The sequence below is a fragment of the Pundamilia nyererei genome, unplaced genomic scaffold (assembly GCF_000239375.1).
Source record: "Pundamilia nyererei isolate P.nyererei 1_Seehausen unplaced genomic scaffold, PunNye1.0 scaffold00066, whole genome shotgun sequence".
NCBI classification, from domain to species: Eukaryota; Metazoa; Chordata; class Actinopteri; order Cichliformes; family Cichlidae; genus Pundamilia; species Pundamilia nyererei.
In genome coordinates this window covers 556,846-582,506 of record NW_005187467.1, presented here as the reverse complement: position 1 = coordinate 582,506, position 25,661 = coordinate 556,846, and the positions used below count along the sequence as shown (strand labels likewise).

General features: G+C 39.5%; 1 protein-coding gene across 1 annotated transcript in view; it reads right to left on the bottom strand.

The window, feature by feature from the left end:
• treh (trehalase (brush-border membrane glycoprotein)) overlaps positions 1-25,661 on the bottom strand; it is a 51,635-nt gene that overhangs the window by 18,595 nt on the left and 7,379 nt on the right. The window lies entirely within an intron of this gene.

Here is a 25,661-nt window from a genome sequence, read left to right as displayed (position 1 = left end):
GTAAGGTAAAGACTAAACAATAATACCAAGAAAACCACAACAATCAAACAACGCCTTTTTAGTAAGCATGTGGTTACAGTGGGAAGGAAAAACTCCCTTTTAACAGGAAGAAAAAACAGGCCTAAATGAGAGAAGCCATCAGCTGCAACCAGTTGGGAGTCAGGGGAGGAAGACTGGACAAAAGAGATGCTGTGGAAGAGAGCCAGAGATTAATAATAATAACTAATGATTAAATGCAGAGTGGTAAATAAACAAAGTGAGTGGTGAAGAAACATTCAGTGCATCATCTTCCCTGCAGCCAACGCCTATTGCAGCGTAACTACAGGAAAAACACCAAAATGTAAAAACAAGTCATGGCTAACACATTTAAAGAATGTATACATACATTTCCCATTTGGAAGTGTATTTTTAATGAGGAAAAAAATGTGAAAAAACTGGCCCAACAAAGAGCAAAGAGTGCTTGAAAGAGCAGGTCTAAAGAAATGTGGCTCTTTTTAGCTTCAAAGTCACAGTCTTAAGCCTGTGGGTCTTAAGTCACACCTTTGTCAGCCAGAAAGCAGCAGTTCGTGTCTCATTTGGGAACTTTACGTTTCCACTTTACTTTTTACTTTCTCTTGTTGGTTAGGTTTATGCATTTAAAACCCCTTGGTGAGGTTTTGGCACTTAGATGTATTTGGCAAGGATTTGGCACTAAAATCCTGCCAAGATTTTTAGCACTGAGGTTTATGCAACAACAACTTCTTAAGGTTCAGGAAAAGATTGTGGTTTGGGTTAAAATATGCTCCTTCACAACTTTAACCCACATCAGTTGCATGTTGAAAAATGAGATGCATTTCACTGCTGTCTAAACAGCACAGTGCTACAGTACAGTCACCAAAGGACAAGTCCCCCTTATCAGCGAGGTGCCAAATGTTTTGACAAAGCAGCTGTACATGATGCCCTGGGAATGAGAATGGGCTGGAATATGGGATGTTCCATTGGGTTTTCCCTTCAAACTGTCTGCTGTTGTTTTGCATGAGCGCCTTTGTTGACCTGGTGTTGCTATCAATAATGGAAATGAATTCAGTCATACAGATGTAATTTAAATGAATGACCAAAACACAGAGGACATGGGGGAGAACAATAGAGAGAGAAAGAGTACATGTGATTTATTCCTGAACCGCAAATGAGTGATTTATATGCCTAACTGTAATGAGCTCACAACCATGGAGGCAGGCAGACAAAACTTATTCTTGAAGCATTAATTTGAGTGTTTGGGAAAGCAATGACACTTTAATGAAAAGTACTTGCAGAGCAAAGTTTGGCAAGCTCCTGTGTTAATAAGCAAAGTTTAGTGGGTGCAGTTGCAAATTTGCTTAGGTTAAGTATATTTTTGGAATATGGGAAACAAAGACTGTTCAACTTAGAAGTCATTGTACTTGAAGCAATTATAACTACTGAATAGATCAAGTGATATTGCATCTTCATTTGAAAGGCCCTCATGCCTGGATGAATAAGTGGCCTTCATACTGAATACAGAGGACGGTATATCATTTTCAAAGGAAGACTTTTTCAGTAAATCCTCCACTTTCTTCCCCGATAGGCGGTCCATCTGTAGAACCTGGGTGTCTATCAGCACTGCCTCCTCCAGGACTCAGATGGGTCTGAAACTCTCCGTGAACCCTCATGAATTATTCATCATCACATATAATGTTGGCAAATTATTTTATGTAGTGGGGAAAGATTCATCTTAGGAGCAGGAATTGGGTAGGGAGAAGCTAATGTGTTTATTATGCCAAGATAATGGCATGAAATAGAGGCCAGGGGTGGAGAATTTGGAGGAGTGTTTATACTTTATATTCATTGGAGGGTAGCATCTGAATGCCTCGTGGTCACATGATGGCAGATGTCTTTTGAATGCAGCCGGCGAGAGTGTATTTGCGTGCATGTGCGCACGTATTCACTCATAGTCAAACCTTTGCAGACGCTTTAGATGTTCGGATGTGTGTGTGCAAGTTTTCGTGTGCGCGCACGTGCAGTGTATGTTTATGTAACGTATAGATTTGCCTAATCGAGGTTTCATTCCACAGCCAGCGTTGTCTGCTTTTATGGCTGTTGTTGAGAAAAGAGTTCAATAAGCATTACCCAGGCTCTGCTCTCCAAGTGGCAGAGAGCACCATTACAGGGAGAAAGAAGGTTGCTCTGTAACTGCTGTTTGCCTTGCTTAGCTGAAAGGAGCTGAGATCTATCCATACAGAGCTAATATCTGTGCCATAATGACATTGCACTATCAAGAAGATGGGCTGCTTTTGAACTCAAGGCTGCCTGCTGTGTTGAAAAAGAGAGACAGAAACCCCATACAGATGTCAGGAGTGTCAGGAAGGAGATGGTATCTTGCCGTTTCGTTGTCTGGAAATAAAAGCTTAATGAATTTATCTTTAGATGCACATTTTGTCCTGTCTTTTTGATCCAGGCTACAGTACAGTTTCTCTGACCAGGTGCACAGACAACTGTTTGTCCACCGTTTTGCATCCATATAGACTACTTTTGTCTTATTTAAGTGAAGGCTGTTTGGATTTCCGACACATCCTTCAAATATAATTCTCAAATCCCGAACACAGGGCAATGTGGGATGATAATATATTCATATAGTGCTGCAGGAATGTGTCTCTTCTGTGCCTTTCATAAATTGGGGTCAGGTGATATCTGTCACAGCAGAGAATGTGCTTAGTGCTGACAAAGTCATGTTGACATTTTTTGGAGAGGAAAGCGCAAAAAAAAAAAAAAAAATATATATATATATATATATATAGTCTCCCAGGAGGCAGGAAGAAGAAGAAATTAAATTGCCTCTCCACAGCCCTTGTTAAAAATGAAAACCAATCAGCCAGCCCTCAATTCACACTCACAGCTCCACAAAGATTATGGGGAATATTGATATTAATATTAACAAATGCACTGTCCTTTTCGAGTCTGACGCTATGGGTCCAGTTGCAACTTCACTGATAAGAATTTTTTTCCCCTCATTGAAAAAGCTGTTTAAACTTGATGGATTCATGGCTTTTCTACAAATATGACCATTAACTATGCCTGAATAGGCTGATATGTATTGTGAGGCAGAAGAGAAATGGCTGTACCGATGCAAAAAAGGTTCGTCAGTGTTATTTAAATTTGCGGATGTCATGTTGAAAGGATCCAGATCGTCTGTAAACCAAGAAATACCCTAATTGCAAAGCTTTGTTTGGGCATTTCTGTTTGAAACCACTATGATGAGTCTCATTTAAGAAAGAAGGAAACTGTCAGCACTTTTAACTGTATCCCCAGTGGAGAGCTTTGTGCTTTTGTTTGGCCTAATTTGGGGGGTTCTCGGGCTTATTTCCCCATGAAATCCCTTCTAGTAACATGAGCACACATTCAAAGCAGTGGGAATGGGGAATAATGAAGTGTACGGACAGAAAGACAGTCACGTGGCCTTCGGAAAGGAGCATTAGCAGGAGTTATCACAGTTAATTTCACAGTGATCAGTTCAGAAAGAATTCTGTACGACTGAAACTGTATGACCGTCAATAGAGAGTATGGCGCTATATGGCATGTTGATAGAGGCCCTGGAGTTTGTTTACAGTCAGGACCACTGAGGAACACTAAGCTAGCCAGTGATAGTTAGGAAAGCGTAGCAATGAGAGGATCTGCCATTTAAGTTTAAAAATAGTCACAACATGCCAAAGCCTTGAGCTTCTGACCAGTAACCATGTTGGTATTTAAAAATAATACACAAAGAGTGGATTTGACTGAGAAACCCAGACTGCACATGCTCATACAGTGGCAAATTGTCAATCAAGTTAGATAATTTTCCTTTAAGTCTTGTCATGCCTTTTTTTGGTTTTTGCAATCAAGTGTGAACAGGCACATAGTGTATGCATGCTGTGTGCTGTTTTATTTGCTAACAACTGGAAATCTTAAACTTTATTTAAAGCACTGTAGTTGTCACTATCACTTTTTAACCAGTAAGGACAAAGAATAGTAGACTGTGACATGTATGAGTGTTGAATGAGTGTCTTCATATACAACCAGATTAATATGAGAAAATAATCCATTTGTCTTTGGTCGACCATTCAAGCAGCAGTCAGCTAGAGTCAGATAATTGCAGACTGCATTACCTCTCAGATATTCTGTATCATAGCAACCAAAGCATATTAGCAAAAAAATAAAAATAATAATAATATGCACCTTCAAGCACCGCAGCTCTCTAAGGCCCTCTCAGCTGTGCATTTCCAGAAGATCGCCTGCTATTTTTACTGTCAAAAAAGGTTCCCGTTTTCGTCGTAGCCTGCTTTCTCCTACTTTTTGGCTCTAATGGAGAATAAACCTCATGCTGTATTCAGTAATATATGACACTGAGACCAAGAACCAATCAGAAAAGAGTTTATTGAGGTGAAGGGAGCTGAAAAGCATTTTTTCCATAGACAACTGGACTTTTTTTATTTTATTTTATTTTTTACCCCCTGCTTGCTACTATAAAGAATAGAGGTGTACAGCACTTCCACGGGGGCTTCACTTTTCAGCTGTAGCTGAAGGCTGTGTCCATCTTTCACATCTTTGGTGAAGATACAAACATCTTGCTTTTAATTTTTAGTCTTAACATGTAAATTAGATAAAAATGTAATTATCAGCACGAAGCACAAAACACAGTTATCACCAATGGATAATTCATTTGTGTGGGTTGCTTGTCAGAAATTGAACTGTTACAAAAGTTCTCAAGAAACTATAGCAAATTTCATGACAAACCTCTGAATAGCTGTCAAAACATGTTCCTGAAAAACGAAGGTCTTTTGCAGAAGTATATCACATAAGTTGATTACTTCAAATATGCAATTACTTACTCCTCAGTCTTTCTCTCAGAAAAGTTAAACTGGAAATTAAACACATGCATTATACTAATATCTTGATGAAACTTCAAAGAACAGAATCATTTGAAAGAAAATTGTATTATACATGCAAGACTAAAATGCTTGCTTTGTTTAAAACTGATGCCATGAAAACACAAGCTATCATATTAAGATGCTTGTTACTAGTCATAATATTTTTATTTTTATATTAATGTTAATATAAGTTAATTAAATCTTAGACTTTCAACAAACAGATAACCTGTCTTCAGTATGAAGTATTATAAACATGCCTCGCTTATAAATTCGTACACATTTATATAAGCACTTTTTTCTATGCCTACATGCTTTCTATCAAAAATTCACACTCCAGTGGATGTATCAGAGAGCAACTTGGGTTCAGCATCTTGCCCAAGGATATTTGGGCATGCAGACTGGAGCAGCCAACCAGATCAAACCACTAAACCTTCCGATTAGTACATGATGTGTTCTTCCTCCTGGGCTACAGCGACACCATTGTGGCTGTAGCCACAGGATCCATTGTCTTAAAAATGTTTTTATGAATGCAGTTACTTCCGTTAGTTAAGAGGTTAAGAAAACGTACTATATACCAGCTAAGTAATGTATTTGTATATATTAATAAGATGATAACCCCAACCTTTTTTTTTTTCTTTAAATGCATTAATTTCTTTATTCACACTGTGTTTGTGCTTTAGTATACCATCCATAATACCCCGGGGAATCCTCAGGAGTGGGCAGGATGTGGGAGGAAGGCCAGGTCACTATTTCCATCTTCTCAGCTGTACAGATCATTAATGTCAGTAGCATGCTAGCCCACTAATAAACAGGTTACCTCCTCAGAGTACAGATGCGATCATGTTCTTGAGATCAGGTCTAACGCTGATCTCAACAAGCAAAATAAATTCCAGTCAAGCACATTAAAATTAACCAAACCTGAGAAAATGTCTTAATTTAAAATGTATCCAAACTAGGCAGGGAAAGTTTTTAGCTCTGGGTTAGCAGCATTTAGCAAGCATGGTTTACTTTAAGGCAAGAGAAACCCAAACCTCATGGAGACTATCGATACAAACTCCACACAGCAGGACCCTCTTGTTGTGAGGCAACAATGCCAGCTACTTCACATCATGTGAATTACCCATTTTGGGGGGGAGCAAATCTTAAACTCACATGACATTTTCTCTCGTGATACTAGTCTTTATTCTCTGAGGAGCATGAATGACTCTATAAAATGATTAGTCTGGACCAACATGATAAAAACATCAGTTGTCAATAAGAATGACCCCATGCCTGGATAAGGACCACGGCCATACGTGTTACAGAGCTGAGCAGGCTTCTCAAATATTGTCCTCAGCGAGAGTCGATGCCTCTGCTGCTGATCTTGATTTAATGTTTTATTTCAAATTAAGCTATTTAATTTGGTGTCGATTTCTGAGTCTCAGGAGAACCAGCTGCCTGTGATTCGATGAAAATCCAGCTTAGTTGTTGTGTTAGACCTGATGGTGTGCACATTACTTTGTACACAGATCTCATCATCGTGCTCATTTGGGATAGCTTAGGCAAATTCCAAGCACAGACGGCTGTTTGAGGCTGAATAATAACTGAGATGTTGTGTTGTGTTATCTGCTACAGCAACTAAAAAGAGATGGCAGGGATAATCCATTTTCTGGTATGTTTCTGAAAACAACAAATGGATACGCCTGAAGAAGTTCTTTAAGATTAAATTTATCAGTTTACAGCTCTGCATCAAGTACCTTGGAGAACAAGATTGCATTGTGAAAAATTTCTTTTTTTTTCCTCACCTGGAGCGAAAATAGCACCCTCACTTGAACTGGGTAACAAAAGCACAAGTCACTGAAAGTCCTCTTGATATTAGACTACAAAATATGCAGCAAGGACTCGAGTGAAAGCACCCACCCTTCAGGTACTCTACATGGTACCAGACTGGGCTAACAATGGGATATAGGAATAATAAGGAAGATGGGAGGTGAGGTTTATTACGGAGGGTGGTTGAGAGGTGAGTGTGCTGATATCTAAATCAAGCAATTTAAACAAGTTCTGAATCAGAGCACTTGTCAATCATAATTGATCTCGAGTTGTGGGGGTGGTGAGAGATGAGGATGAAGACACGCAGAGAGCGAGGGAGAGAGCGAGCATCTTCCCTGGAGGCTACAAGCACCTTTTTAAGAAGGAGAGGCCCTGAGGGCCCCTACGCCCTTTCCCCACTTCAAGATCAAACCCATTCGTTCCCCATCTCGCTCGCCTCTCCTCATCTTCCTGATCAAAATTCGTCTTCATTAGAATCAGTGAAAAAGAGCCTCTTAACAGCTGGATATAAGAGCCCTGCATTAGGAAGCATACATACGGACAAACATCTATTCAGAATTCATTCTGAAGTCGCAGGGGGGGGATGGTGGAATACACACTGGCCGGCAGTGATTCACTTTTATCTGCACATTGAAATTCTTCTTATTTTCCACCAAGAGAATTTCTTGTACAAAATGCATTAGCAACTGCTTTTGTTAAGCTTTACTTTGGTAAAAGGGCTTATTATCCGAGATCTTACACTGTCACTGTAATTATCTTTAAGAGAAACTCTGTCAAAAGCTTTTACCCCCTGTGTAGTCACATCTGAATATGAATCCAGCAGGGCAAGAATGCACTAAAACATCATTTTAATGCATTTAGTTACTGTGCAATTCTAGAATATTTCTTTTGTCGGAGACCTCATAGTGTTATAGTCTCATCATATGCAGAGTAAAAGTGACACTATATGGCCCAAAGAATGTTGGTGTGGGTGTGTGTGTGTGTGTTTCCTAACCTTTAATTATTTTATCCCTTGCAGAATTTGTAAGTTTGCTCACTTAGAAAGAAATGAACAGTCTAATTGTTATGGTAGTTTCTTTTTAATGAAGAGAAAGAATATCGCCCACAAATTGTGAAAAAACACATTACATATAATTTATAAACTGATATCCATGTCATTAAGTGAAATAAGTATTTGATTCCCTACAACTCGGTAAGAATTTTGGCTCGCACAGACTGGCTGGCCGCCCATGTGGGACATAGCTAACAATCAGCATTGCTCCTGATTTCATCTCATTAAAGCACACAGAAGCAATTTCTTCTTTTCTGACCTCTCTACCGCCATGGGCAAGACCGAGAAGCTGCCAAAGGACATCACTGATAAAATTGTAGACCTGCTCAATCCACACTGGCTTAAGTGGGGGTAGAAGATCCTCAATAAGAAGCTTAGTGAGAAGACAACTGCTGGAGCAATAGAAGAAAATGCAAGAAATATAAGATGACCATCCTCAATCCCCACAGTCAAGCACAGAGGTGGAAATATTATGCTTTGGGGCTGTTTTTCTGCTAAGAGTATGTGATTTCACCACACTGAGGGGTCATGTACTGTGAAACATTGGATGAGAAACTCCTTCCCTCAGCCAGAACACCAAGCATGGGTCATGAAAGGGTCTTCCAGTGTGGCAGTGACGCAAAACATACCACCAAGGAAAACATAACACCAAGGCAAGAATGGGGTAAAGAAGAAACACATTAAGGGTCACGAAGTGGCTTAGTCCTATATTCCTGAACTCAGTCCTATAGAGAATCTGTGCAGAGAGCTGAAGCTTCAAGTTGCAGCTATGAAGCTAGAAGAGTGGGACAAAATCCCTCCTCAGATGTGAGATATGTGCAAACCTGGTGACTAACCGCCAAGTACTAAACCATGTTTTTCAAATACTTAATTCACTCAATGACATGCAAATCAATTTAATTTATTTCCTGGATTTTTGGTTGATATTCAGTTTCTCTTCAATAAAAAAAAAAAGAAACTGCCATAACAAATAGACTGTTCATTTCTTTGTAAGTGAGCAAACTTACAAATTAAACACTGGGTCAAATGATTATTTCTCCCACTGTATCTTAACAGCTAGTTTCTCATGCCATTAGATATTCATTCTCCCAACAAGACTGATTGTAGCTGATTGTTGACATTGATATTAACAGTTGTGTTCAGTTCTGGCATCAAGTGAAACATTTCGACTGCAAATGGATGACTCACCATCTACATTTGCTGCAGAGACCATTGTTGACTCCTGGGGTTTAATTGCAATTTAATTAGTTTAACGTTAGACATTCAATGTATCCAGTACACTGGTTTATTATCAAATATATTATAAAGGCATAGCTGCTAACAAGCAACAGCTCATATGAAATTAAAGCACATTATCATGCTAAATGGCTAAACTAAAATCCAGAAACTACAAACATTATGACTATTGCTTATTTGTAGGCTGCACTATAGTATCGCCTTCTTTGGGATTTTTTAGCAGTTCTCTGAAAAGCCTTCAGTGGAGTGTACTAACAGCAACTTCAAAGATTATATACATCTCATATTTTCATCATTCGCTCCCTTTAAAGTCCTCCTTAAAGTCCTCAGTGATCACTCTCTATCATGTCTTATAGACCTTTATAGTACATTATTATCCTGAAGGAGCACTTTGCTGTAAGAGTGTAGGCTTACTTGTGGTGAAGTATAATGGGAGACCGAGCCCTTAGCAGGTAATCTCCTGACCTGTGGAACTAGCTCACAGTTTGTGACACAGACAGTTTTGCTGCTGTTTTGACAGTTTTATAGAAAGTGTATCATGAACCTGCAGCAGCAAAATTAGGGACAGGTCAAGGTCACTGTAACCCTGAGACTACAGCTGTTTCTCTGTTCATGTATTTCTATGCCATTTTTACATGCCATTAACTTTATGTCAATCATCGTCCTTAGTTTTTTTTCATCGGTTGTTTTTTTCCTCTCATTTTATTCCTCCTTTTACCACCTCGCGTTCCACTAATTGTTACAGATGGCCACTCGCCCCAAGCCTATTATATGTGATGTTTGTGCTCTTAAAAGAGTTTTTTCCCCTTCACATAGTGGTTAAAGGGGGAATTGTCGATTTCCATGTACAATGCAATGTTGTGGTCTTACAGTATAAAGTGCTTTCAGATGTCAACTTAATCTGATTTATGGCTAAAAATTGCACTAAACAACCATTTAGTCCCAAATAACAGCTATACCTAAAAAATAAATAAATAAAAGCAAGAACACAGAATACAGTGCATCAGTGCCAGATATCCAGAAGCATAGGCAAGAGGTGAAAAGCATCATCGCTATTTTCAGACGCAATCCTGAAGGTTTGATGAATCAGTGCAGCGCCTTGTGTCTTTTACTGAACATGCACACAAAAACAAGGATCCTTGTGAACAATCGAATGCTGCAACAATAAAGTTGGGCTGTAAAACGTCCAGACCTTCATATGGATAGAATCTGTTGTAATGGACATCATTACTGTTTAGCTAATAAACTGACATTTTACTGTAAAGTCATTTATAAGCTGAGAAACTGCTTACAGACAGAAAATGTCTAAAAATAACTATCTGATGTTATTAGCGCATATAATTTGATTTTGCCAAATGTTCTTTCACTGGCACGTTGCCTCTACTGACCTATGAAAAATTAAAAAAGCACAACCACATACCATGAGCTGTTTGTTTTTGACACTCTGGAGAAAGAGGGTGCTTGTTTTTAGCCACAGTTTGTATTCTTCTGAGCAGGTATGCTATGAGTCATAGTTTGTAGCTTTTACAATGCTGCTGTCTTTGGAAGTGATGCTGTGCACTTTTTTTTGCATTTGCTTTATTTTAGAATTTTTTCTTAAATAACAGCCGTGTCACAACTCCTCTGTGGCTGCACTGAGTCAACATTTGCAATTCAGCAGCACATTAAAACAAAGTATGTGAGCCAAATTTGAAAACTGTATTTTCTTTCATCTTTACAAGATTTGTTTAAAGTCACAGACGGCAGGTTGCTTTCTTTAATCAGAGTGTGCGATAAACTCAAAGGAACTGCTAGTGAAGTTGCTGACTGAATTTTATTTACCTCTCAGCCACTTTGGCTGGTATCCAGCACGGGTTTGGAGGTTATTTTTAATCCAAAAGGTCAAACTTTGCTCTTCAATTTGTGATTCTGAAAGCTGTTTCGGCCTGTGAGCAAAAAAAAAAAGAAAAAGAAAAGAGGTAATTCTTTTTCTTGCCTGTTGTGAATGTTCATGTAAGGTTCAAGTCCAGTTACTCTGAGAAAACTACACCAGGAAAAAGACTAAGTAGTAAAGAGAGCCACAGAGAGACCTAAATTTCACTCCTCAGCTACTCTTCACATTCCCCACATAAAATGACCACAAGCAAAGATCACAGAGTAAGTCTTTTACCAACAGGAATACTGTTAGAGCACAAAGAGTATCGCCCCTCCCCAGTCTCTTCTCCTGGTTAATTTCCTTGGAGCCTGCAGGGCCAGCCGGTAGGGGGATTTGACAGAGGACTTCTGACAATCCTGAGGAGAGCTGACACTGAGAGCACCAGTCTCTCCAACACTTGAGGCCAGATTGGAAGATGCTCAGCATGTAGAGAGCAGATGAGACAACCAGAGGAGCCAGGAGGGCTATCCATGCAGAACTGGCTAAACTTGAAATGCCCGAGTGTGATACAATGAGCAAACAGTGCCACACAGAGGCTGGAACTAATACTTCAGCCACAGTCTGCAACTATGTGGCCAAAACGGTTTTTAGCTCTGTGTTATTCAGAAATTAGATAGTGATGGTGAATGGATCACCACATATCCAGAATGTGCAGCAGATCGGTATGTGATTTTTTTCCCCTGCATCCGTTTATTAAAATAGGGCTCTGCACAAGTGTCTTTATCACCCTAATCCAACATCCACGGCGATATATGAGCTCAGTAAGTGTGTTACTTTGCCTAGAAAGGAAGCCCATTTGAAATGCAATAACCAAATGTCAGCCTTGAGCTTACATATTTCAGTCACTTATTGTGACCTTTCTAAGAAAAAATTACATTTAAATTTATATAAAAAGCAACTTCAAACATCCGAAGTGAAATTCAAAGGCAAAAAGGCGCTTTACCCTGTCGTAATTCTCCTCATTGCAATATAAATGGAACGAAGGAATATGCATCCAGCCATTTGCTGCTATCAAATCACAGATTCATGGGAATACAAGCCACTGTTTGGTACAGATAAATGTGTAGCACTCAAAGAACAGAGCGAGGCAACCTCAAACAACAGCGCCAGGAGATGCTGAGGGTCTCTGGGCAGAAAGAGGAAAATATGTCACTCAAGTTGTTGAGTGTGATGAATTTTTAGTGCGTTATTGAAGGCTGCCAGATCAGAATCTACATGTAACAGAAAGAGCTGTTTTGATACTTGTGAAGGAAGAATGGAGAAAAATCCTGGAACGTTTTTATTATGTGTGACGCTAAGCTGTGTTCAGGATAAAAATTTATCCAAATAAACAAAGTGAGACCTTCATCAGTCCACCAGCTGTGACACTTCAATTATTAAAATTATTGCCAAGACAAGGACAACTCTATTAAAAATCACCCCAGTATCTAAAAGCACTCAGAATGAGAGACATGTGAATGAGCTTTCTATGAGCACAGCAAACAACAGTCGCCTTTCAGGACAGCACTGTCTGTTATAAGCAGAAAAAAAAAAAGATTTCAATGATATTTTATTTTTGCCGCAGTGGTCAAAGACACCGTAGGGTCACTGGGAGGCCTGTAGGTGTAATTAAGTGGGATCATGCATGTTTAAGCTTAATCACTAGATAAATACTTTATAATAGAACAAACCACTTTGCAGGTCAGGGTTCAGATATAATTGTCTTTTTATAATATTTCATTGTTTCTCATTTCCATAGGACTCAAAACCTGCTTTAGCTGTATTATCCATCAAGTCTGCATTTCTTTCTCATATTGTCATACACTCACTCCTTATATTCAACTGCTCATTAATGAAAATATCAGCCAATCACATGGCAACATCCCAAAAACAATTAGGCATGCAGACATGCTCAACACAACCTGCTGAATTTCAAACTGTGCATCCAAACTACTACTACTGGGATCTTTCCACACACCCATTTATCGGTTTAACAGAGGGAATAATATGAATTTAGCAGAGATTCCTTGGTGTTCATACCTTGAGTTTGATGTCAGAGATCTGAGGAGAATAGCCAGATGTTTTGAGTTGATAGGAAGGGAACAGTAACTCAGATAGCCACTCATTACAATCATGGTATGCAGGACAGCATCTATGAACACTCAACATGTTGAACCTTGTAGCAGATGGGCTACAGTAGCAAACGATCACATGACACCACTCCTGTCAGCTAAAGCCAGGAAGCCGAGGCTGTGATTCGAATGGGCTCACCAAAACTGGACAATAGAAGATGGGAACATGTTGGCTGCTGTGAAGAACAACATGAAAGCCTTGCATGGATCTTGCCTCAGATCAACAGTTCAGTAACACTTTGGGCTCCCCGTATAAACTGAGCATAATTTAGTATCCAAAGCCTACTCAAGTGCTGATGACCACACCACACCCTTTATAACCACAGTGTCTTCTGATGGCTGCTTCAAACAGGATAATGCACCATGTCACGAGCCTCAGATCATGTTAAACTAGTTTTTTTGTTTGTTTTTGTTTTTTTTAAACATGACAATGAGTTCACTGCGCTCAACCGGCCTCCACAGTTACCAGAACTTATTCCAACATAGCATGTTTGGGATGTAGATGGGAGAGACCCGTGACGGATGTGCAGCCAACAAATCTGCAACTTTCTGATGCTCAATTATCTCAATACGGACAAAAGTGTTGAAGGCAGAAGTCAGATCAAGTATTAACAAAACATTAAAATGAAGCCAAAGGATAAATGCACTGTTTCTGCCCAAAGTAGCAGCCAGGGATCCAACCACCAACCTTCTAATTAGCAGATGACCTGCTCTGCCTCCTGAGCTACAGCCACTTTACTATTTGAAGTATTCTTTCAAGTCATTTTCTGCACATACATGTAGAATTCATGATAAAAACAAAACTCCACGCATAGGGATTACAAAGCCGAGACGCCAAAAGTTTCAAAATGGGTATAGTTTTTAAAATTGCTCTAACATTTCTGAACTTTTTGGCAGAAATCTTTTCTAATAATAGAGAAAATTTGCAATAGATTAAAAGCAATGGTTTGTAATTGTCTATTATAAAACTTCTTTTGTCCTAACCTACAGGAGAATTGCGCAGCTTTGTGCTGAAATGAGCAGCTGATTAAATGATCAGTCACCCAACTGAAGTCGGCTAAATTGGCACTGATGCCAGCTTCTCTGTTTAGATTGAAAGTCTTGAGTGCTGGTTGGACAAAACTAGCCAAGCTTTGTAAGCTAGCTTTTGCATTGACTTAAAGTTTACTGACATCTTTAAGACTGAAACGGTTAAAACAACTGATATGTAAGAAAAGGGGGGGGGAACAAACAGGGGAAAAAACCATACCCTGGACCTATTTGGATTATGAACAATGACAATAATGAACAATGATGCAGTAAAGTAACTGTTCTGCTGAAAGAAAACCTGCATTGGGAAACTGCATTAAACACGTGTTCACAGGTGTTTGCTCACTTTTGGCTACTTATCTGTAAATGTGTTGTTACTTTACCGCTAAATTACTGTCATCACCATTAATGGGGAAATAACAGGCGTGATAATGAAACCGCATTAGAATAGTCTAATACATTTTGCTCTAATTGTGATGATTTCCAGTGAATCGAATTTAATTCCTAATTTAGCCAGAAACCTCCTGGATTCCCCTCCAGGATCCCTCATGGGGCTCTCTTGATCCCACTCAGGGAGCAGCTGCTCTACCTGTGTAGCAACGCTTTCTCTGCACCCCCTCCTCCTCCCTGCTAATCTGTGACACTCACTTATTCATATTCTAACCTGATTAAAAGCTGAGCTTGTTTCACATTCGGGTAGCAGTTAGTCTTGCTATAAACCCCCTTGAGGTTGTGTCCCTCCTCCTCTTTCTTTCTCTCTTCGGATTCTGTACATTCACACCTGGCTTGAAGGTGAGGTAGCTGAAAAGATAGCCAAATAACGATGTGTGGGAGTGAGAATGTGTCCAGGGCAGCCCTGGCTGCTGTTCCTTCGACTAATGGTGGCCATGTCCAGCCACTGATTAATTAAACATCCCTTGGGGTCATGGAGTCATGGAAGGCGATGTAATTTATCATCTGGCCCATGTGTAATGGAGTGTGGCCTACTGCAGAGTCTCTCATTAAGAGTGATAAACTCAGTAGCTGCATCCAAGGCCTCTTCGCAATTCAGCGAGGCCAGAAAGGAACAATACGGGGACATGTCTTCTCTAAGAGCTGCCTCTATTTTGTCCTGGAAACCAAACGGGTGCGATTGTAATCGCCTGACTTTCACCTTGAACTGAGTGCTCTGCCCACTTGAGGAGGATTTAGAATATGCTGCAGATGGTTTGGGGAAATGTTTTGCCTTCAGTCTCCACTGTCAGTCAATGTAAGGGATCATTCGAGCCCTAAATCCCCCATTAGAAACAATCCTACCATGGGAGCAATATCTGTAAATCCCAACTTGTCAGTACCCATGTTCTTTGATGCAATTTGAGTTTGGCTTTCATGATGCGTGGATAGACAGTGTACCGCCCGCAGATTTTGAGTAGCCCAGAGGTGTCATATATATATTTAAGAGGGGGGAAATATTTGTGTAAAGCCATTTGTCCTGCAACACAATAAAACTCCAAGTAATTTGTTAATTATCAGTAGTCTATAGTCTGCGTTGTTCACAAAAATCACATTTGCATGTAGTCATTGCTGCTGTTTTTAGCAAACAACGACATATGATGCATCTAAATACTGTGTACAAATAATATATACCTATTTTAGTTATTTATATTAATCACTGTGTATTTTATACCCGAGTGCTTTGGCAGTGCATTTATAGTGCAATGCTACTTTATTTAAACTGTAACAAGGTCACAGCAGATGATAGTTTGCATGCACGATGCATGTGAACTATAATGATACAGTAATCATTACACATATACAGACTAATCTTTTCTAATAGTGAAATAAACATTGTTCTATCTGCTGTTTACTAATATTTTAGTTTTTAAACTTAGTTTTAGTTGATTTTGGATTTCTGTTCCTGACTGATCCTCTTTGTATCAAAGTTGTGAATCATACATGGATCCTATGAAGTTGCAGTGTAATAAACTGAAACAGCTAGAAGCAGGAAACAACAACTTCAGCTCCTGTTAGCATTTTGATAGATCAGGATTAGGAAACATTCATTGTTGTCTCATTTATAAATTCTTACTGACAGGTGTGTGTGCGCCTCTGGAAACTCGCACACCTAAACTTTAGTTTTTGCTCTTCACTGTTCATAGACCAGTGTTGGTGCTGACACATGGACAGAGGGCTCATGCTCGGAATTTGCCCTGCTTGGGGAAAATAAAGCATGCTCTTTTTCTGGCCACTCTTTGAGACAGGCCTGATTACAGACTTGTTTTGGGTTTTTTTTTTACTTTGAATTCATCAAAACTGAAGCACAGACTTCTTGGACCAGTTATCGGCGTGGAGTTTAATTCAATAAATGCTCTAAAAAGTACATTTTAATGACTCAAATTAGCCGAGGTGAAGCCAAGCAGACAGTCAGCAGCTACATATATCAGCACAGCTGTTACATCCCTTAATTTTTCAACACTGGAGATTTCTGCTTCATACACAGCAGACAATATGAACACAAATCCTGAATCCACATGTGTCCCATCTGCACAAATATGCACCAGTTTAATGCCTCCCAAGACCAACCCTGCTTCTAATACCAAAAAAAGCTAAACACTGCCAAGAATCAACAAGTTGTAATTGCAGTTCTTCCAATATGCATAAAAAAAACTGTCCTGACTGCCCCGTCACACTTTTTCTGTAGCTAATACATTTTGCTAATTGGCGTTCAACCTAACCTTGGTGCCCATTTCTAAGGCGCTCACATTATTCTGTTGACAACCTGTATTTAGGTGCTGTCTCAAAAAAAAAAAAATGGTCTCTCTCACTGCGGCTCATCTTCTGCCTAAGCGGCCGCGTGCAGTTCCATAACCACAATCGGTCCGTTTTTCCCGAGACTGAGATTTACGGGCCCCGAGAAGCTGTCTAACTCAATTAGCGACAGCTGATTCTGAAAATCCGTCAGCTGATTAAATTTGCGCGCACTGATCTGATGCTAGTCATAGACATTTTTCCTTCACTTTTCAAATCCTGGCTCATTTATTGTAACATAATGAAAATTAAACTTGATACTTCAAAAGAGATGAACTGGGACCAATATTGTGAAACTATTACAAGAAACGAGACTTTGAACTCTGTATAATTATGTGATGTGAGGGAAAAGCTCACTCTGGATGGGCGGTTTTCCCAGGTTGGACTTGTGTGGTTTAGTAAAATATGAACTACTGAGAATATCTATTCCACTGAGAATTTTACTTTGTTAAGCAATTAAGAGATTCACAGTGTCAGCAGTGGTAAACTAATTAATAGGCTTGAGTTTCCACTCCGCCTCTTCATGTCTCCTCAGATCTAACTGGCCTCTAATGAAACTAATTACTTTGTTGTCGTTTTGAAGGGTCAAAAGCCAAAAACCATTTGCGTTTATTGTACATTTGAAAGTACTGAGCAACACACACACCCTCCCTAACATTGTCTGAATTATGTAGTACAGGCTGTGATCAGTTCTTCCCGTTTTGCTCTCATTGGTAAATTCAGCAACGTGACCCGAGAGGCATGCCACTGCTCACCGCCTGCCATTTTCCCCGGCTTCTCCCGCTGAGCAGCGTAGGCGTGACTCAAACGATCTTCCCCCTGCTAGGCAGAGAACAACCATGAGGCCCCGCAGCTACACTCCTGCTGGAATATCAGAGCATCTGTCCCCCCTGCGGCTTGCCTTTCAAACAGCATAAGGCCATCTTCTCCCAGCACCAGCATTTTTCAAAGCCAGAGCCAACGCTTGGGGAATATATTATCATTGCATCCTAAGCCCATCTGGTAGAACAACACCTGGGACAACGTTTGCACCGATTCTCGAGCCCACACCCACCGAGAAATGCTTGCCTCAAACACTAACACAGAATCTTTGCCATCGCATGCTATTAATTATTAAAAGTCATTTTTGCTCACCTCCTTTCTGCTGACTTTTTAAATTGACAAGATGACATCTGATAAGAATATAGCTTTTTTTTTCCTAAATCTGCATCTGCATATCAGATATTAAAGTAGATGAAATGAACCGAGGGCTATTTCCTTGTGGACAAGACAAAAAGAGAAAAAAAAATCACCAAGATGCAGCAGTGAATGGCACGCTGGGGTATAATATATCATAAGACCCAGCAAATTTTCCATTTAGAATAGATGACAGTCAAACACAATAAAAGCTGTGAAGCTCCAATATTTCCTTAAAATGAAATCCTCTTTTCTTTCCCTCCTGAAGGCTGTTCTGGAAGGATTTGCTGATTACATGGTTCACACGGCTTTGACAAAAGAGGAAATTGGTTTCTTTTTATTATTCCTTTCCAATGGGACGTAACAGGTCTCCAGTGGACAAATATGGTCTTGACCTGACCTTCGTGAATATTCAGATGGTGCGCATTCCTAATAAGGGGATAGGAAAGGGAGAGAGTGGCAAAAAGAGCCTCCTTTGTTTTGTTTATGCAGAGAGAATGAATTGGCTTCATCATCAAATACAGAATTTGCCAATGTGTGCATGTTAATCACAGGATGACACAGCTTGCACTCGACTACAGATATCTAGTTTGTTCATAAACAGGTACAATAGAAAGAGAGAAGCAACTGCATACTGATTAACACGACTGGAACGGGTATTACAATGTGCAGCCTAAGACAAAAAATAAGGGATGTGTACACCGGTATGCTGTATGCTCATGTGTTGGAATCATAAATCAGATGGTAGCAATCCAGACTAAATCAGAAGGACCACTTTTGATTTGCATGTTTAGACATAAAAATCTGTGCAAATAATTGGTCCTGTTTGCTCTCCCCGTTCCTGCTATTTACTCTCAACCAATGAGATTTTGTCAAACCTGCTGCCAACCAGCTCCGATTTTTCTCTGACAGATCTACGCTGCAGTTCTGTGACTCACATCCACCACCTCCTGTGCTCATAATGAGCCAAAGTGGAATTGAGCTCCAGGAGCTGCTCAGCATGCCTCTCAGGAGGTTTTGCTCTGGGTCCATCCGACCCTCGTGAAAAGAACACCACCACTACGAGGATTGTCTTAGGTCACCAAAGGGTCATTTCAGTTATCCCACACCACACTCGCACATGAGTTTTAATTTAATAGGAAATTCTACACACACGATTGTGTTTTTAGTATTTTTCTGCGTGTTTTAAAATGAATATTCCTTCAGTGCATGTGACTGCAAACTTAAAGCTTTCTTAATAATCCGTATTCAACTTTGGCACAAGTTTCATACTTTCAAAGTGGTTCCATTTGACTTCCAAAAAAAAAAAAAAACATAGTAACCTAAAACTGACATTTGCATATTTGACTTATCAGCGACAAAATACTTGCTGCTGCACAGGAAGACATGCTGAGTTTCTGAATTTGTTCTGACACTTATTTTTTTTCTTCCTTTTCCACTCTTCCTGCTGTTTTTATCCACTGTTGTCTCATTAAAGGTGCACTTTTTCAGTTCAACAGACTATAAAAACTTTAGTTCTTGGTTCCGTAGTGTGTTGATGGTGCATCTCACCCTACTCCAGCTTTTGGGAGATTTTCAGTTTTTTGGTAAGTGATGAAAATGACAAGGAGGCTCCTTCCTACAACATAAATTCAATGGAAGGCCAATTAATGGTATACTATTGTTATTATCAATGATGAAGTTCCAGATTAGAGAACTTCCAAGTGAAAAAGTCAGTCATCAATTAGGTGAATAGTAATGACCATGTTTGGGAGAACCTGGCAGAACATCTGATCCCATTATCTCACTTTCACAATCTCCAAGAAACTGTTTTTATGTAACGTAGAAATATGTGTGTGTCATGTATCAGTAAATAAAAATGAATCACTTAGTTGTGAGTCAGGACCTGTAGAAACTAGATTTGAACATATGCTGTGTCAGAATGTGAAGATTACTATTATTCATGGTGTAAATTGACGTGTTTAATCAACATTGTCAGCATGATTTCAGATGAATTAATTTCAACAGAATGTTATTTTCAGGTTGTAGCTTGAAAGTGTAAACATCAAAACTGTCTCTCTTCAAAGTTCAGCTGCAAATTTGAAGTATTTGCTGTTCTATCAACTTTATTTACTGAATCTAAACATCTCAGTTCAAATGTTTTAAAAGGATCCAGACTATCACTGCAGACTGCTAAAAATGGAATAACAATGCATTAATTAAGTATAATCTATCCCCGACTATCATCAAGCCCTAAATCTTATGTTTGAAAATTCTTCTAGTTAACAGAGCCTCCGCCCATGTCTGCTGCTGTATGTTTAATGCTTATTTATTTGAGAGTATAATCAAATGGTCAGGGGCAGAGTGTAGACTCAGACTCCTGCTGTGACCTGTAGGTCACGTGCTCAACCAGGTGAGCTACAGCAGCGTCTCACAGATGCTTATGCTTTTAAAAGATATGCATTAATGTCATTCCCTAAAAGAAACAGTGATTCCTTTTGTTTTCCCATTTAAGAGCATCAATGACAAAATGGTCAAAAAAAAAAAATTGCCTGGGGCACTGAGTGGGAATATCTCATCTAATAACCCATATGTTATATAGTTTAATAATAAACCTCTTCATTTGGTAACTTTATGAAGTGTGCATTAGTGTTCAAATGATTTCCCAGGATGTGCAAGTCTTATGAAGGTGCATCTTACTTTAATTAATCCATTTTGGTGGTAATTAGTTATAAACTGTACAGTGGTTTCACTTCTATTAGCAAGGGCTTTGATAATAACTCAACTGCATGTGATAATTAATAACAGGCAATTGAAGAAAAACCACTGCTTAAACCCTGACGATAATGTCTAACTGGTAGCTCAGGTGCAGTGGGCTTTGCAAATTTGGTTGATATTTTTTAAGTAGGACCAGTTCACCTCAATAATCATAACATACTTTGTGCTTAAAATATACATGTAGTATTCTAATTTTGCCACACAGATTCATTTGGAAGTGTCATGTTTGTAGTTTAATTACTGGAGTGTCTACTGTGAATTTATGCATGCTTGCAAGTGCTATATACCAGATATACGTTCAGTAATACTCCAGTGAGCATATGTATGCTGAAGGAACACTTGGTGCTAAGAAAAAACATAAGGGAATTGGAAGTAACACAGTAGGTGCCAGAAGCTCAGTTTTTCCTCCACTTCCACTGAGCTGAGATCATGAATTGTGAGCATTCTCTGATTACTGAAACGCATACTGTATATGCTTTAAAAGAAGCACAATCACTTATCATTATTCATTGCTGATTGACATATAATTTAGAATCAAATCTTCTTTAGTAATACTTATCCAGACTGTGCTCGGTCTAAATTTCAATGTATAAAATCAATCAAAAACGGGAAAGTAGAGTAGTGTGAAGCTTTATTGCTGGTTTAATACGTCTTTTTAAATACACGTGTGAAATGTCTTTTTGCTCTTATTACTTTGGCATTTATCTCTGGGAGACAGACAGGGTGAATATTGACTGCGTGTGGAATAATAGCTTGCAAAGCACAAAATCTGGGCTATTCAAATATGTCTCCCCTGCAGTTGCAGACTCATGGGCTTCACTAAATCCTCCTCCCAATAATTTAATTTCCTTCCTTCTCTTCCTCCACTGCCCATGTGTCCGCACTACTTCGACCCTTCCTCGTCTGTGGAGTTTGAACCCTGGCATCCCCCTCCCCCTCAGGATGTTACACCGTATGCCACTCTATACCTTCTACCTTTAGTGCTGCAATGAAATTAATATTTCACCGGCGTTTCCTCAGCCATTTTTCTTGCTGACGAATTGGAGGTAGAAAGAAAGTTTCCAACTGGCCACAGCACAATAAATATTTAAGTATTTCCCTTGGAAGTCTTCCAATTGGGAGCTCCTTATGTACACTGTCAAGCACGAGCTTTGCTGCCATTTCTCCCTTTCCCTGTCTTACTTTCATTCCTCATCTATCCATCTATCCCTCCCATCTCATCTGCTGCACCATCTGTGCAGCTGTAATAAGCAGAGCTCCTCATGTGCTCTCTTTCACTCCCTTGATTTCCATTCCCTCCTGATTCTGGCTCACCCCCCTCTCCAGGCATGGCTCCCCTGCTTAGCTGTTTGACTGACTTGTTTGCATCCCGCGATGGCGCTACCATGCAGTCAAACCCACTGTGTACAAAAAAAAGACTCAGCTTGTGTTGTCACACAGTACCTTCTGCAGTCACGCAGCCCCAGTTAGCGCAACACTGCTTTCATCTCCGGGTGAAAGTATTCTGAAAGCAGAAATGTGATGACCTTACACCCTTACCACGTACAAAAATGCACGATCACTCTCAACTCCATCAAAACAAAAGCGTCTCCCTCTCAGAGTGAAGAGCATGCAGTCCAAATCGAACAATTCAAGTCCTCAACGACAGCAGACTATTGATCTGAGCCAGTAATCACACTGACTCCTCACTCAGCTGGGTGATGGAAAAATGAGCATGATGGAAAAAGATTCTATATGCTTATGGAGTGTGGGATTAGATATTTTTTTCCTACTATAAGTTCCGGATAAACATGGTCAGTTAGGAGGTAAGGACTCTGTGCCACTCTACAAATACTAAGCTTTTTGTGGGGTCCATATTGATTGTATGGCTACCAGAATCAAAGGGCATAGCTGAGTAAACAAGGCATCCACTACAGCAAAGAGCTCTACTACCTCACAGTGGCACATTGGGACAAAGGTCCTAAGTGTTTTGGATAGGAGAGAGGGAGGGAGGGAGGGAGGGAGGGAGGGGGTATCCAACAGAAAAGAAATGCATTTATCCTTCTGAGATGTCTAGAAAGTTACTGGAAAAAGGAAGCAGTTAAAGCACAAACACAAGCTGTGCTTTAAGAGTTCACCAAGTCCTTCCACGAATTTATGAAAAATCTGTTTGTGTACAGTTCTATTTTATAACCAAATTTTCCAAATTCATAAGATTTTTTTTTTACTGACTTTTCTTTAAATTCAAGCATTTTAAATTCTTACCCATTTTAAATATGCGAAACTCAGTTACATGCTTCTGTACGCCCATGTCTTTAGCTACATCTGGATCAACATGCAGTGACAGATGTGGAGCTGTTTGCTTGTGTTGCCAGCTTTGCTGATTAAATCCATTCTAACCACACCCACACAACACTGGAGACATCGCTGAATATTTTTTTTCATACCAGTAAGTTATTTGGGCATATTTAGTTTAGATATTAATTCGACACTTTAAAATAAAGTTTTTAAACAGCCTATAAAATGTTGACCAGTTGGCTGTAGTTAGATGTGGCCGTAAACGTAACCGGTTGTAAGTAAACCAGAATATATCTGCAGCTGCACTAACAACAAATGTGTGTGAGAGCCAACAAGAAGCCTTTTATTAAAAATTTATGGAATTCACAAGGAAGGTCAAATTATTTTGAGCTCTCACTTGTTGAAAGATTTCTCACTAGATTGAACGCTGCAGATGAGCCAAGACGTTAAAGTCTCCCACTAGAAGCTCTTCGACTGTTAGACTGAATTTTAAAATCTCATGCAGGAGAAATTCTATAGAAACGATTCTTCAAGAGTTATTGATTATAAAAAGTCAGATAGCCGGACAGTACAGAATCAATATTACTAAGCTGTCCCTTCTCTATCTGTATAATGCCTCCAATTTAGCCAATCTTTCCAGTTTAGAGGTCAAGGAGTTGCTTTCTTCTATAAACAGTTTAGCTGCCAAGCTGGAGACAACATTTCTTGTGGAGGCCGCAGTCATAATTAAGGTAATATTACACAGAAAGACAGGCGTGATCCCTCAAATTAGTGATTGATTAGAGCATGTTGAATAGGAGTCAGTGGTGGCCAAGGAACCACGTCTGGCTCTTTGATTCACCATCAGAGGACAGACAGCCTCCCTCCCAGCACATCTCCACTGTGGGTCTTCACAGATTGCAGGGATGTAAGTAGGTAGGGTGGGGATTATCCTGGCAGAGCAAAGCAGGGTTCTGCTGCACAGAGTGGCACCACGAGGACTCTGTGGATAACGTGCAGTCTGTGATGTGTGCTGTAGAGGCTAGTGAAAGCTGAGCCAGGAGGCAGCACTGAAGCATGGGCTTCCATTCAAAGCCACGCAGACACATCTACCTCTATTGTCTGCCATGCCTACCTATTTTATCCCCCCCACCTTCGCTGCCATTTGATAAGATTTCACACATTTTTGCATATCACCCTGCATCTTATTCTCATTATGGAAATCGGGGGCTGCTTCTGTGCCACTAGTACTATTAACATATCCAAGGCCAGAGGTGCACACAGTAGAGAAGATTAATGGGATTACATGTGGAATTTAAAATAAAATAAAAAAAAATAATCCCCAAATCCATCACATGGCTTTAAGTGCACCTTTTCTGCATCAGGTAAAAACATCACAAAAATGTATCAGATTGATAAAAAAAAAATAATAGAAAAATGTGAACTTTAAGCAAAGTTAGTATGCTGCTTTTGTACACAGGGGTTGTTACTGGATGACTGCTGACAAGAAGACACTCTGACCTTTGCTTCCAAAACAACATGTAATCCAGTTGTCACCAGTACTTTACAATTCATGCACCACCCAACGAGTGGGCTTCTTAAAATAATGTCCTCAGGTACTTGTAATTAAATGCACATGCTTGTGTGCACACAAACGCACCGCCTTGTCACCTCATTGCCGCTTAACTGCCGGACGACTTTTTTCACACTTTAGAGCTCGATCTCATTAACTGAGCACAACCCATTTCTGCTAAAACAGCATGATAATGTGGGAGTTATCAAATAGAGCAGGTTCTACTTGAGTTACTGCTGTCAGCAAGGGCTGAAAACACAATGACTGCTGCCTGCTGCTTAAACATCTCTAAACACAGCACACAAGGCTGCCACTGTATGAGTTATATGTATATAAAAAATAAAATAAAAAAAAAGAAGCTGCCAGCTATATGCCTTGTAGATTGAGACCCACAATAGGACATTACTACAGTGTGATCTTTGGGGTTGCACGGACTACTGCACCTATTGGCCTTTTGCCTATTTAAATTGCAGTCAATCTGTTGTGTTCACTCATGCTAAAGAGAGGGATGCAGTGAAATCCCTGCTTAGGGCTCACATCTTCACACCAAAGGAGGATGCAATTTCTTCTTTAAAAAGGCAAATTTCTCATTACTTTTTTGACAACCATTTGAATATCTATATAGACTTAATTTCATGCTTGACCAGGATGTCACCATAGATGTAGGCATAAATGGCAAAAACAGAAAGAGTTCCTTTGTACAATCAGACCTAGGAAAAAAGGGTTGATTTGTCTTTGTTTCTTCTTCAATTATTGACAGTTTTTGTTTGAAGTTATATTCAGCAGAGTACAATGCCTCTGCAGGGTTTAAGATTTTTTTATTGTCTAAACGAGACCAAATTTAAAGCCTCATAACCCATGATGACTAAATGATTTTAATGTAAAATATTTAACAGTACTGTGGTTCTTCTAGCAAAATGCAAAATACAGCAAAACAGTTCAGAAAACAAAGGAAAAGTGCATTCTTTTAGATTGTCATATTAAAGAAACAATTAACAGACCATTGGGTTTTTTCCCCACTGCAAGAGACATTTAATTAGTTCTCTAAATAGTAGCTCGCATT